A 15,532-nucleotide genomic window follows, 5' to 3' on the forward strand; every position below is an offset into this window, starting at 1 on the left:
TTATCACTCAAAACAGGGTCATAAACATTGTATGAACTCTGACACTTAAATAATGAAATGAACACAGGGCTTTGCATTCAAAAAAGTACATTACACAAAATATGCATGTTTAGATAGTCTAAGAAGCAGAGCAGACAATCCTTGTAAATGATACAGTGTTAATAATTAATATACACTGAATTTGCTCCAAAACCACTACTAAGATGCTATTGTGTTTTTCTGTAAACAGATTAAAATATAATATGATATATAATATATAATGATATAATAAAATTTTCAAGGAGAAGCTGTAAGATAGTACTATCAAGTGCCAAAAATAAATGCTGGCTTTACCTCTTATTTTTTGCTCTGAATCTCCATAAACCTTTGTTATTGCAGGTAAGTACAATCTGTTCTCAACCATGTACAGTGTGGCTGAGGGATTCTATCCTTATGGAAGCACTGGGCTAAAATGTCTATGGGAACAGCACCACCATAGCCAGTACTAGGCAAGTTCAAGGAACAAGCCTGAAATCACTTCATGCTTTTTAAGGTTTTCATACAATAACCTACAGCCAAGATACCTCATGCTTCAAAACAAGAACACTTTCAGTGAACCTGAGTGGAGATGCCTTGGCAGATGCTCAGTTATCGCCAAATACACTGCTAAAGCAAGATCACAAATATTCATGTCATTTTCAGGCATTTTCTGTTGATCTTATGGGGCCTACTTTATGTCTGTCTTGAGTATAGCAACAAGACCTTCCAACCTTGCACACAATTCTCCCTCTTTACTTGGTGCCAAAACTAATATATCTGGTTTCTAATTTATCAAGTGTTTAACCCCTCTTATTGTGTACTTCATGGAAACATAAAAAAAAACCACTCCAGAGTATAAAAAGTGGAATTATTAAATGTGCAATTTTTTCTACTAAGCTATTATTATCCCTTCCATGGATGATTTAATCAAATTCTACAGAAGAGTTTAAAAGGCAAAATAGGAAGATTGATTGGTAAACAGGAGTTACCAGCTATGGGCTCATTATTCTTTATATTCCAACCCTGAACTGGCCTTTAAAAGACAAATTTCTACTCTGCTGTGTAGTTTCTGCACCATGGCCCCATGATTAATTATCAGGCGCCACATGCAAAATCCACTATGATGGATTGTCTGCCCACATCAGCATAATTACTGACCACAGTCATTGACAGTCCTTGCTAGTGGAGCAACCAACCAGTAGGATTGAGAGTTGAATGGAAATACTTTGTAAGAAAGGGCAAAAAAATACAAATAGATAAAGGAAGACACACCAAAGTATGGCATAATCCCTCAGCTTTAGGGAACAACTGATAGCCGACAGCAGAGTAATTCACAAAAAATCATTTAGCAAATGCATCTTCTTTAGATGCTGAGTCTGTAAACTCAATACTCTTAGACTCCAATACTTGGAATTTGAGTGTTGCTTAATAATTTCTAAAAATCATGTCTCTTTTTAGGATCCTTGAGGGAATGAATTATGGTTATAACTGTAAACACACTTGAAAACTTTGAAACTTACAAACTTTTACAGAGACCATGGCTGTTAATCTTCTCAAGATGACAAAGAAAAATTGGATTCTGAACCATGATACACTGTAAAACTTCTGAGAATTACTTTATATTTAGGCTAAAGCTTCATTCTCAGAATTTAAAACTGAAGTCAGCAGGTGAACAATAGGACACCTTTTGATGGGCTTAGAAACTATCTACTATTTCACCCTTCAGCAGTCTAGAACAAATTCAGTCACACAAAGCAGGATTCTCATAAGTCTGACATCTAAAGGGAATGCCTTATGCAAGAGATAGCCAGGAACATTCAGCTCTACAATCTGCTATAACCAGAAAATAAAAGTAGGCATATTTGTTTTTACCTAAGAAAATGGCCTTTTGAAGAATCTCCTTTTTATTCTCCTAGAATGAGAAGGAGAATTTTTAAAATGGAATTATGGATAATTAAGGACAAATGAAAATGCTAGAGTTCTAGAAGAAAAACTCTGCTGCAGGGAAAGCTGTATATGGATGTTATTTTGTGATATATAATAGTACAGTCTCAAGTAATAAATTGCAACTTAATCATATGTGAGTGGCAGGCTAAATGAGATAGATTTTAGAGAAAAGGAAAAAAGATGTCTTTAGGCAGCTTTCTTGTACCATTTAGAACAACTTGTACTTGGTTAAAAAGGGGACTTGCCATTCAAGGACCCAACTGCTCTCAACAGGTTCAATCAGGAGAAAGACCTCTAAGTGCTCACTACTTAGATTAAGTGCTCCCTACATCATAGGCAACATCTTTAGTAGCAATACTATATTCTTGTGCTTTTTCACTAATAAGTGCAGATGCAAAATTGCAAAATGAGATTAAACATACAAAAATTCATACTATCTCCTCTGAGGTATTTAGTTGCAATCTAATGAACTGGGTACAAAGGAACAAAAAGTGGTTTTATATTGCTGTTGCTGTTTTATAAACGAAATATGTTTTATTGAAGAGTTTTCCATTTTTATAAAATAAATTACAGCAGTGTCTGAGTGGTTAATCAGCATGATAAAGCATGAAGACAGTGCCTGCTTGAAACTGATCAAAACTTCTGAATATTGTATTGCAAAAAGGATATATCCCATTCATTCTTAATAAAATTATACTGTGAAACTTTACTCTGAACCCCCACCTTTTCTTTATCAATATCTACTCAACAGGCACATACTCAGCCAGGAAAAAACTGGTAATTACTATGTCTACAGTAAAGATGGTGAGGTTGAGCAAGTTCTTAACCAGATGGCTACACTGACAGAAACATGCCAGTATTTCTGCAAAACAAGAAACCTCTGGAATCAGGTCTCTAAATACCAGGCATGGGTTCACCTCACAAGAAATGTCAAACTGCAGTAATTAAATAAGCTCTCTTCAAATGACTGAAACTTCTCTGTTATTAATATATCTTTGATAAAATATCTCTTGTCTAAGTAATTTGACGTGTTTTACAATGAAGATCTTTGACTTTTAGAGGACTGAATCCTATGTATTTTTTCTAAACCAAAATCCAAACTCAGTTTCACAGCCATTAGGAAAAACTCCAGAGAAACATGAAAGCACCTTAAAGAAGTGAGTGGGCTGCATGCATCTTTTAATACAAATTCAATCAAACCACAAACTCACTGATTGTGGTTCTATAAGCATATTCTCCTAAAGATATGCTGCCTGCAGCCTTCATTCTTATTGTCAAAATCCTTCATAAATGTGCCATGGAATACATTGCTGAAGATAAAACAGTACAAGAAATACAGCATACTCTTTTTATATATTATTGCAAATATATTTCACACTATTCTGGTCTATTTAGGAAAGGAAGCAATTTAGGCTTCCAAAACAAGAAAATAAATGAGCCCAATATTCTTTCCTTTATAAGCTTAGACAAATCATAGCAAGAAATTCAACAGAACTTATCAAATTAAAAATTTTACAATTATAAATATTTCAATTAAAAATGTTACAGTTTTTAATATTTCAATTATTGCTACTGAGTTACTGCTCTAATAACATTATAACCCAATATGGCCAGATAATTTAAAAAGCAACCGTTACTATGAAATAAAATTTAATTGATGATGTCAAGCCACAGAAGTTTTCTGAGCTTAAGAAGATCAGTAATCATCACAGTACAAACTAACTATGCAGAAAATCATAAACATATACAATTTTAATTCCATGTTTAACAATCGTACACAGAGTAAGACTCTCTTTATGCTGATTGTCTTTCATTTTCCATTTTTCCGTGTCTGTCTCCTTTCTTTTTACAAATTGATAAAAATATGTCTCTCTTACAAGATTCTCTAAAGATCTTTGAAACTTTCATGATAACACCTAAACCTAAGAATTTTACATACATGATTTCCCATTAAAGCTGTACACTAGCAGAGGGGAAATTCCTAATTATATTTCTAGGCTAAGTGAAAAGGCCAGAAACAAAGATAACTGCTTTGCTGGCAGACTGCAACACCTTTCTTTGAAGACTCTTAGAGACTGACTGAAGTCAATAAAAACTTCTTTAAGCACAAGCATCAAGTCAGAATTTTTAAGCCAATATATGATCATATCATCTTGCACAGCAGAAATGTCAAATAATTTTATCTTAATAATTATATTCTTACTAAAATTGAACCTTAAGCCACTTGAAGTGTAAGAGTTAATTTTTTTATTCTAAATTTTAGCACCTCAATTATCAGTTTTAAATTACAAGTGGAATGGCTATAAAGCTGCACAGGCTTTACCTGAAGTAAAAGGACTTTCTACATAAAAAAGTACTTGCATCCATGCTGAGGAATAAAAATCCTTAAGGTAAATTTTTAACGTAAGGACATGGAAATCATGCCTAAATATTCAGGCCCAGAAGAGACATATGCAACAGATTAGCCTAATTTCTACTATATGCTGTCAAGGAAAGCATCTATCCCTGCAACCACCTGGAAACAATTTTTCCATGTAAATCTAGTCAAGAGCTAATTTAGGAACAAAGCAGCACATGATGGACAGCCCAGACTAAACATGTTTTAAGGGAGCCAGCAGTTGACTTTAGGGAGAACTGCTGAGAAAGCTGCTTTATTCCCAGACTGGAAGAACTGCCCAGCAATTTTTAAACTTCCAGCTACACTTGTAGCTGTGAAAACTATTTTAACAATGGTGATCAAATCTCACATTTCAGTAGGAAAAAATGATTACTTAATAGTGAGAAAAAATGCCTCTTTCCATAATTCTAATAATACTTGTGGACTAAATGAATGTGTTGCAGGACTTGACAGTATTTCCTCTCTATAATTTCAAATAATCTACTTTTTAAATGGTTATTTTTTTTCATGACAGATAATTTACATTTGCTTAGAAAAGTAAAGTGCCTGATCCTCTGCATTTCAGCATACCTAAAATTCTGTCTTTATAAGTATGTCCCAATTTTTGAACAGCAGATGAACACTGTGAGATTCCTCAGTTTAGTTCTATTAATTTCCTTGTTTGATATTACATAAATATTTTGATGAATGCCTTAAAACTAAAAGAATTTGATATTTTAGAAATATAAAGGCAATCAATGATGTCTTGGCCCCCTGCCCCCTTTTTTTTTGCCCCTGTTTTTTTTTTTCCCTCTCTCATTTCATATTTTTTCCAAAGTTAATCCATGGATAATAGAAAGTGAAAGGTGTCTGCAAAGACACTAGATTGTTATGAGAAAAAGAATGCATGCGGATATGAATTAACATATTTTTAAAAACAAATTGTATCAGTTTGACTTGGAGGGCACTCACAATAGTAGTTACTCCATATTGTTTCCTTAAAAATAAAGAAAAATCAAATAAATTATGTGTTTTATAATTCTTACAAATCTTCATGCAATTACAAGATAGGGATTAAGGAAAAAAAAATCCTCAGTGCTGCAGTATTTGAAGTTTGCTTAAAGCCTTTAAAAGCTATATTTATCTATATCTCTCTGTACAGATATAGGTAATAGTTTCCTTATTTTTAAAATATTTTATTAACATTATTACTATATAGCATCCAAAACTGGAGGAAAGAGCTGTTGCAGTTTGCATGGAATAGATGAAGAATGTGTGGTTAACAGAAGCAAATGTGCTTCCTAATTAGGTACTACAAAGAGGCATTATGGTAATGCTCTATCTATGACTTGACCTTCACTTGGCAATAAAGTGATAAAAAGAAGTCAACAATCAGAGGCAGTGCATGCCATATCAGCAGTAAGGGGAAACGACACATAGGAAGAAATGGCACAAATAAGATATTAAACCCAACTTAGCTCTCTTGTGGAACAGATTTTTTTTTCTGTGGTCCCTAATTTTCAGGGTCTCAAAAGGTCTCAGATTTAGCCTTTATATTTGCATGAGACTTGCATGGGTCAGCTTTCCAAAACCAAACATAATAAAAAATTGCTTTTTTGTCTATTACATGGCAAGAAAAACCTAAAAGTTAAATAGAAGTTCAAATAAACATATACATTCAAATGTAAATGCACAGCCACAAATATATCCTTTTATGTAGATATGATTACATACTATCTAATATTAGATACACTATACTCCACATTTAATTATGTAATAGACATGTATACCTTTATATATGTGTGTATGTATACATTAACACATAGAATCTGCAGCAAGCTAATAAATGCTTACACACAGGTCATTGTAAAAGGAGGAGTTCAAGGATTTTTTCTGCTTTGTTTTATTGAAAAGACCTGGTTTTTTTGCCTCATTAATGCTTCAGACCAGTACAATGACACCACTATTAGCTTTGCTTGTAAGAAAAGCTATGAAAGCTGCCTTCTTTGTAGAAAGGAAAGGCTCTGTCCATCTTCAAATTCTCTTATTCAGCTACAAGTTTTCAGAGAAGACTCCAAAGAACATCTTAATAATTACAGGCTTCAGTAACAAATTATTAGCATGTATACCTGAAGGACACGTCACCGGGACAAACACAGAAAAAGCATGACTCCAGCAAAAGGAAACCCTGCCCTGCCAAAATTTCAGACTTATTTGCACTCAGCTAAGGGTGGTTTAGTTGATATAGTCCACTTGGCCTTCCACTATGTTTTTGAGGAATTTAGTAAGCCACAGCCTAAGATGAAAAACCTGACATGTATAAGTATGCTGTGAATGAAATACATCCTGTTGAGAGCAAAATAAAAACCTTATTTCTTACAGGGGATTGGCAGTGAAGTTTTGCCATAGTGTCCTAAAACCTGGAACCTATACCATTCCTTATATTAAAAATAACCTGAAAACCAAGGGGTAAAATGCATGGTGACTTTATTTTACTGATGATAAAGTCAATGGTTAGCCTTGAAGAATCCCAGAAGAATCTGTAGGAGGAGTTTGGGCAATATTTGGGGCCAATGAACCATCACCCATCTGCTGCAGCAAAAGTCTGAAAACCAGTGTTATATATATTTGAAAAACATATTTTTAAAAAGTGTCTATGGAAAACCTATCATTTCTTCTCCTGTAACAGTACTTTCCCAGAAGTAAATTTAAATGTTCTTTTCATTGAGGTGGCAGCTGGAAAACAGCTCTTTTGTCAAACAAATGGGAGGTTTTCCTTCATCAAGATTTTTCTCCATCTGATTCTTCATGTATAAAACCAAGAAAAATACTAAAAGTGATGGTTGCTTAAGTTTATAGTAATTTAGATACTAAATTATTACTGTCTAAATATAAGTCAATAATACAATTTGGCTGAAAATGAAAAATTTCTCATATCCATTAGATTGAGACCTGATGGCTGCTTATTATTATATTTAGGATTTTCTCTTTGGTGGCACTCAATCTACATTCTGTTTTTGTAAATCTGACTGTACAATGACTCAATGTCTGCACATGTCTGAGGTCCATAATATGCCCATAGTATTTGTCAATATGTCCATACTAACTGAAAACTCTGGGAAATCCTGTAGTGACTGAATAAAATCCCTATGCTCAGCTTCTAATAGTTTCTTGCACATCTTCCTTTACTGATGTGACTGTGTTTAAGAGAAAATACATTGTTGCTTTTGTTTCATAAGCAGCAGCTGGAGTTGGAAATGGAAGATTTTGTGAAGTCTATCAATAGAGGAAACAGTTCTGATAAACATATATAATTACACTGAATTTCATGTGTTAATGAAAATTAAACTAATTTGTTAAGGGGCAACTGAGACAAATACAGAAAAATTAACTCAGTATTAGGTTCTTTTTATTGAAGAATTTGATACAGATCTTTAAGACACAAGCAAGCACATGCTGACTGAGTAATATAAGCTTTGAAAAGCTAATATGAGCTCTTTACAAGTAAAGCATTTGATGTAGCTGTCAAAATTTTGTAAACAAAAATTGCATAAAAAGGCAAAACTAGGTCTTTTACAAGACAAAATCATGCCTTTGGAGCCTAATAAACAGAAAATGACTTGTTATTAATTAAAGAGTATGATACCGAAGTTACAGATTAAGATGCAGCTACTGCAAACCTGCTATGTGTATTGGCAGTAGTTTTTGGACAGCAGTAATTTAGAAGATGAAGAGGATGTTATAATAAGGAAATTAAGTCATATTCTATCTCCAGGGACTCACTGCCACCGTCAGAAAAGCGAGAGTTATGGATTGGATTTATAAGACACAGACATGCTCCGTATAGATCATAAAACTAATTGTGAATTGCACAGAAATAAAGACATTGCTTTCATCTCATGGGGAACTAAGTAGACAGAAATACTATCTTTAAGCTATAAAACATGCTTAAGCTGAACAAACCAATGGACCTGAAGAAGAAAATAGTAGCAACAGAAAAAAAAAGGCAGTGATAATCAACCTATATTATTACATATGCCTATGTAATTTCTGCTTTACATCATTGCTTGAAATGAATGAGCTGTTTGACAGATTTTGAAAAAGCAAGGACTGAAGAGCAAGGGGAGTAGAAAAACATGGAGACTGTTAACAGTTAAGATATATTTTCATTTCCACTCTTTCTAAACCACAATAACACCACCATTGGTAAAAACCAGCCAATAGCTTCTTCTTGGCACATAATAAATGTACACACATAGATAACAGAATGTGAATTGGCTGGATTATCTTCTGTCTGAAATTATGCAGATACAAAATAAAGTATACACCATCATTTTCAGAGATAAAAAAAGGTCATCAGAAAGATGTGCACTTCCCTGCCTTATTTTAGGTTAAAGAACCTGTATTGTAGACTAGATTCTTAGAACTGTCATTTACGTTTATGATTCCTTAACATGCATACTAACAGTACAAACTTTAATGTACTACTTTTAAACAGTGGAGTATAGCATTAAACAGGCAAAACTAAGCTCTTGCAGGCTATCATTATGATAAAAGCCAATTAAATTAATCAGAATCAAAAGAGAGAAAGCACTTTCCCTCATTCATAATTTGGAAAGTGAAAAGCCCACTGGGAAACACATTTTTCATAATTTCAGATCACGCTTGACCTCACCTTTTTTGTTTAACGAAGCCTATTAATCAAATACATCCCAGAGGTGACTAATGATCTTCCAGAATTCTAATAGAAGCATAAAGTCAAGGACAGAACAAATTGATCCACATCACCCACCTTATTAAGTTTACAATGCTGACAATGCTTCCCCCATTTTACTCAGAATTGTAGCCCATACAGTTATTCTAAGACTACTGCTCAAGATTAAAACAATCTGACACAGTACCTCTCAAAGGAACAAATCACAGATTTTTGTCACTGTGCAATATATCCTTTAAAATCTATATTGTAGATTCTTTCATTCAGATACAAACTTAAGGGGCAGCTAAAGTTACTTTGATAAACTTCACTGAAACACATAAGCAGCTTTACATTGAATGAGCACTGAAGACTATGATCCCAATATACTTTTTAGAAATAGTGTACATCAACTTTTCCACATACCTTTGTTCAAATAAATGAAGCTTACATTACATTCAGTTCTCATTTTTCAAAAATTTAAGTGAAATTTTCTGCTCATTAGATCAATGTGGTGAAAAGACATGCTAAAAAGTGCAGCTTACAACAACAACAAAAAACCAACCAAACAAAAAACCCAAAGAGAACACTTTAATAAACATCATTTCTATTCTTCATGGACCTCACAAAACAGCAGATAGATTTTTCCAAAAAGACAAAAATGGGAAATAATGCTTTGCATATAGGAATGCTTACTCATATGGGAATGGGGTTTACACAATGTTTTGCAGATCTCTGATTAAGAGGATTATAACATCATTTGTTGACATAGATGGGTCAAACCAAACCTACTAACTCAATTTCTACCCAACACAAACAGTGATAGGAGATGGAAGTTCCACCCTGGGGCAACAGTGCTTAAAGAATATACTGCCATCTTACAGAAGAAATTTGAAAGAGGAGGAGGAAGCACTGCCCTTCTGCATCAAGGGATGAATGCCTACCCATGAAATCCCAGAGATTACTTAAAGAGTTAAACTGTCCCATTAATCATCATACACTGTGTTTTCCCTCCTAAAGAAAAAAAAAAAAAAAGCGTATATATTCAAGAAAAAGACAGCATTTGGGGCAGAAATAGGAGGTGAGTCTGCTATTAGAATATATAGAGAGCTTTTATTTTACCACTGAACAACACATCTGTCATACAAACAGCACAATTTTCTGATTCAGGAATCTGCGTGTGTATCAGCTGTTAATATTGTGTCATGTCTGGCAGAATGATGATGCCATGAACATTGAAAAATGGAAGACTCAATTCAATAGGTACTGAAAACCTGTTGTGGTGAAGATTCGTAATTATTCATGTATTAGATAGCAAGCAGAAGAATGGAAAAGCAAGACTTCTAAATGGAAAATGCAGGCCTCTAAAATTCTGTGATTTTTCACAAAAAAAGAGAAGACAGAATAATTAAGAGATTTACTGCATGCTTAACTTTTGTGGAAAAATATTAAGAGAGGACAGAAAACTATAAAAAGTACATAAAAAAGGAGTGAGAATAATATTGTTTCAAGAAAATGACTTTCAAATTATTTAGTTCCAAATTATGCCTTTATTTAAATTGAAGACATGAAAAGTAGTGTGAAAGAAAACCCCAAGAACATTGCACCAAAGAATAAAGAAAAGTGAGAGATGAGTTTTGTTCAGAGCCCCATTAGGCAAAAGTTCTTGAATTTCTTTCCTAGTTCCCCATTGCTCCTGGGAAGGGCCTTAATGTCTCTCTCTCTATATATATATACACACACACAGTACATAATCCCATACTGGAGGTGAAAAAGACTGCTTAGCTAAGCACTTAAGTTATAGTTCTATTCCCTGGCCTCCCTCTGCTAAAATAAGAATTGAAACTAGCAATTCAAAACGTAGTAAGAGCATCAGAGAATGTTCTTACTCATCTTTCAAAAAGAAACTGAAACATTAAGACTTTGTCTACAAAATAGCTCAATTCTTTACCACATCATGGATACACCTTTCAAATAGAAAAGCTCTATGAAAAGCCATTGGTTTGGTATTGAAATTCAGAAGCACTACATGACTAGAAAGTCTGAAAATTATTGATCAAGTACACAGAAGTTATCAGAGTTGTGAGTAGTGAGAGGTAGTGGACCTGAATTACTTTTAATTTTACTGAAAAAAAAATTATAATTCTTATAATCAGACATCAGATGTCTGAAAACTGTTATGACAGAGAAAAAGAATTGTTGAAATGATACATAAAACGATCAAATAATCTATTATAGCTATGATTTGAAGAATCATTTTCCTCATCTTGAAGATTTGAGCCAACCAGCATAGACTCACCAAGGGCAAGTCCTGCCTGACCAACTTAGTGGCCTTCTGGGCTGGTGTGAATCCACTCACTCCATCAGTGGATGAGGGAAGGGCTACTGATGTCAGTGATATGAACTTCTGTAAAGCCACAGTCATCCCTACCATCTTTCTAAATCTGAGAGAGAATTTGATGGCTGGGCTGTTAGGTGGATAAGAAATTGGTTGGACAGTTGCATCCAGAGAGTAAAGGTCAACAGTGCAGGGTCATGATGGACACCAGTGACAAGCAAAGCCTCTCCAGGTCCCAGCTGGAAACAGTGTTAATTAGTATCTTCATTAATGACAGAACTGAATGGCTCAAGTTTCACTTTATAATTATGATACTATTTTTGCCATAGAACCGGCTACTCACTGAAACTTTTTGCTTTATATACTTCCATATTGTTGCCTTCTGTTCTCCAGTTTTTCCCCACAACGATTAGTTATTTGGAGATATTTCAAAGTTGTCTGACAGTCCTGGGCAACTTACTCTAGTTGTGCCTGCTTCATTCTGGGCAAGACGACCTCCAGAGGTCCCTTCCCAACCTCCACCATTCTCTGAATCTGTGATGGCTTTGCAGAGGACCAAGTTGCAAAGGTAAGCTCATTCAGAGGAGGAACATTTCATTATGTGAGCCAAACCATGGTCAAGAGTATGACAAGGAGATTTTCTTTATAAGCAGATACCTGCTTAAATTTAAACAGTATTGAAGAGGCCTCCACAGCACTAAATGTAGAAAAATGGTTAATATTTGGCGAGTCATGCCTCATGTTTTTCTGAAGTGATTTGCTGATGAGTATGGCATTTTGCATTACTCTGCAAATTGCCAAATTTTCCACCTGCATTGAACAGAAAGGTTTGTACTCTAAATATAGCAGAAAAATTAATAAAGCCAGGGCAGATAAAACTAACCACTGCAATCTAAAAAAATTTAATACTGAATCAGTTAGACTTCAGTACATTTCATGAGTATGTTCACCATGCTTGTAACAGGGCTAGGGTGCTTGCCTATCTCAGGACTCTGTGAAGAAGAACATAAAGATGACTAGATAATGATCCAGGCAAAGAGCTCAAAACAGAACTATATTTTACCTTTTTAGAGAAAATGACTTAACTATCAAGTGAGGTATAGGATAACCCACCCGTAGAACCAATCACTATGCAAGCAATATTAATCTGCCCTAAAATGTACCAAGTGGACCTGGCTGAAAATCACTGTGCAAGGCAGTGGGGCACAGCAAGGTCCCATTGGATTGTGCTGTGCAACAGCACAGGGATGTCTAGATGAGCAGTGTTTCTGTAGGAAACACACTCTGGGCTGGTCTGTAACAATTCTGTTAGCAACTAAGTTACTGTCACAGTCTGAAGTAAAATTCTACCCACTAAAGGTTTTATTAGGCTTAAAAACTTCAATACATATTGAATGCATTGACTGGAAAGTCCTATATGCCTCTGTCTTTGCTATCAGTACAATAAGTAAAAATCAATGCTGCATCCAACTTAGAGCTGATCAAATTAAGGTGTACAAATAATTAATTCATTATACATTACAGTAATTATTCCTATGCCAGGTAAGCTACTAAGTGGAAACTTGCAAACTAAGTGAAATACATTGAAATATATTTTCCATAATTTAAAGAAACTGACATATGGTTTCTCCAACATGATAATACAGTTCTTTCTATGTTGTTCAAAGCACAGGTAACCCAGATTTAATGATGACAGCCCAGCAGTCCTGGGCTGTTAGTGATTCCTGAAGCATTCCTCCAGAAAAAAATGAAATCCAGCATGACTGATGATTTAAATTAACCCAAGTAAACTGATAACAAGTATTTTAATTTTTGAGAAAATGATGTCAGAAGCTATACTATGTTAATTTGCTATAATGCAGTTTTTGGAATTGAACGAAAAGCAATGAAGTTACAATAAAGACAACTGAATAGGAATGTGTACAGACTAAAGTAGTGCCACTCCTAATTAATGTCCCCTGGTAGCAAATCTATTAGTTTAGTAACTGGGATTCAGGAAGATGCAAATGAATAGGACTCTGGGAACAATAACTACAACTGGCAATATTTATATAACTAGTGTTTTTATTTATATTACTGAACAACAAAGATGCATTAGCAATTCCATTTAGATTCTTTACTAAAGATTGTAAAAAAGCACCAAACATGGCACATGTCATGGGTGAAAGTTCCCTAATAGTGAAATAGTAGGAACCTAACACAAAATGTTTATATGTCCTCTTCAGGACATCACAGGCTGTCTTCACAAAATATTCTAACCTGCCAATAATGATCACCTTACCACTACTAACCAGCACACCTAGCCCTTATAACCTGCCCTGGCTTTCAGCCTCTATGATCTCCATGAAACTTAACTGAAGTTAACCACATGAGTTTTTCCCCTGACACTGTTTTTTAACGGTCACATATTTTTATTGTCTGTATGTGTACTGATAAAAAGATAACAACCTTCTTCCTACATCACTTTACTTGTGCATCCTTACATCGTGGGGTTTCTTTTTTGGAGGGCATTTGGATGTAAAAAGTCAAATTTACCTGACCTGAATGCTTGTGTGCTTTGTTATGTTACTTTCACTTACACGGGTGGAGCAATTATTCATTACAAAAATTCCATTCAAATCTACTGGAATCCTTTGGAAAAAATCCACTGCTCCAATAGCTATGTAATAAAGTTATAGATTTTTCTTCCCAATGAGCTAAATTATATATCCTGCTGTAATAGAGCGACATCTTGGTGTTCAAAACACACAGAAGACATCTGAACTCACAAATGCTTTTCATCTTATGAGATCAAATGATCCCTTTATCCTCCATCAAATTTCTCAGCAGCAGAATTCAATGCTGTTAACCCTAAACAAAGGGTTTACAATGCAAAAGAGGAAAATAATAGGAAATTGATCTGAGGAGTTTCTATTATAAATGAAACAACTGTCAAAAGTGAAGGGAAATTGTACAAATTCTCACTAAAAGTAGGGAAAGAATCCTATAATGTTTTTGTTTAGATATAGAAAAAATTAAATGGGCCCATGTCTGTAATTCCCAAGCATAGTAATCTGCAGCAATAACTACTCTGTAAAACAACTGAAAAAGTAGCTTTTATTTTACCAGGAAAAATTTAGGGACACTGTTTTCTCCTTCCTTGTTGAGCTTCAGTGTGTGCATTAATATACTATTTGAAGCTCTAAGGAGAATCTCTCTTCAGTACTTGTAATTTCATAAAGTGCATCATTGCAGAGAAACACTAACAATCATGATTGTGGCATGCTCAACACATTCAGAATTTTGAATGAGTTGTGCCCTTCCAAAATTAACTATGGGGCTCACACGTAATAAGTACATGTAGTACAGCTCAAGTTTTACTGCTTAGCACCCACATCTTGTGGGCAAACACTTCAACGTAGACACGTCATTACAGATGACAACAGTTCAAAATTTTCTGTACAAAATATGATGATGATGCTTGCAATGAAAGTCTATTAAGCAGTATCACTACTGGAATGAGGCTAATACTTTTCTACATGGCTATTGTTATTGCTAGGAGGATCACACATCATATCTATGTGTGGCCAACTCAGATGTTTGTTCTTATAACCAAAACATGCCTACACTTAACTGCATAAAAATAACACAATAGCAAGTGTTCTTTAAATGTAATAAAATGCTCATGATGTCATGTTTTTCTTGATTTTAATAATGAAGTTTAAACCCAGTTACAAAATGCAAATCCAACATTGTAAGTAGTGAGCAGGTTTAGCTCTAAATATGGGAGACCCTGAGTTTGGCTGCTGGATGGAAAGGAGTCTAAGCTCCTGACAATGAAATCTCTAATTACTGCTATGGTATTGTATGTTAGTACTGAATTGCAAGAGGTCACTACCAGTCACTACCTAATAAAACAGAAAAGGAAAAAGAGTGAAATAATTTCCATGACTGTCATGAAGGAGTAAAGCTTTTTAAAAAATAAATCCATACTTCAGAAAGGTTAAAGTATCATTCAATTTCTTATCAGTTCTGCCTTAACTTGCATAGCATGTGTTTCTGACCTACAGCTGGAGGCTTGTTCCGGGAGCTCAACAGCTGCTCAGTCACAAACTGTCCTGCCCATTCTAACCTCTATTCTCCCTGCACATTAAGGAATTGCTTGGTCTCAGCAAGACTG

At 34.6% G+C, this 15,532-nt stretch overlaps 1 protein-coding gene across 2 annotated transcripts in view; it reads right to left on the bottom strand.

The window, feature by feature from the left end:
• Positions 1–15,532, bottom strand: part of GALNTL6 (polypeptide N-acetylgalactosaminyltransferase like 6) — a 437,146-nt gene that overhangs the window by 129,169 nt on the left and 292,445 nt on the right. The window lies entirely within an intron of this gene.

Source organism: Lonchura striata, chromosome 4, assembly GCF_050655825.1.
Source record: "Lonchura striata isolate lonStrDom1 chromosome 4, ASM5065582v1, whole genome shotgun sequence".
Classification (NCBI taxonomy): Eukaryota; Metazoa; Chordata; class Aves; order Passeriformes; family Estrildidae; genus Lonchura; species Lonchura striata.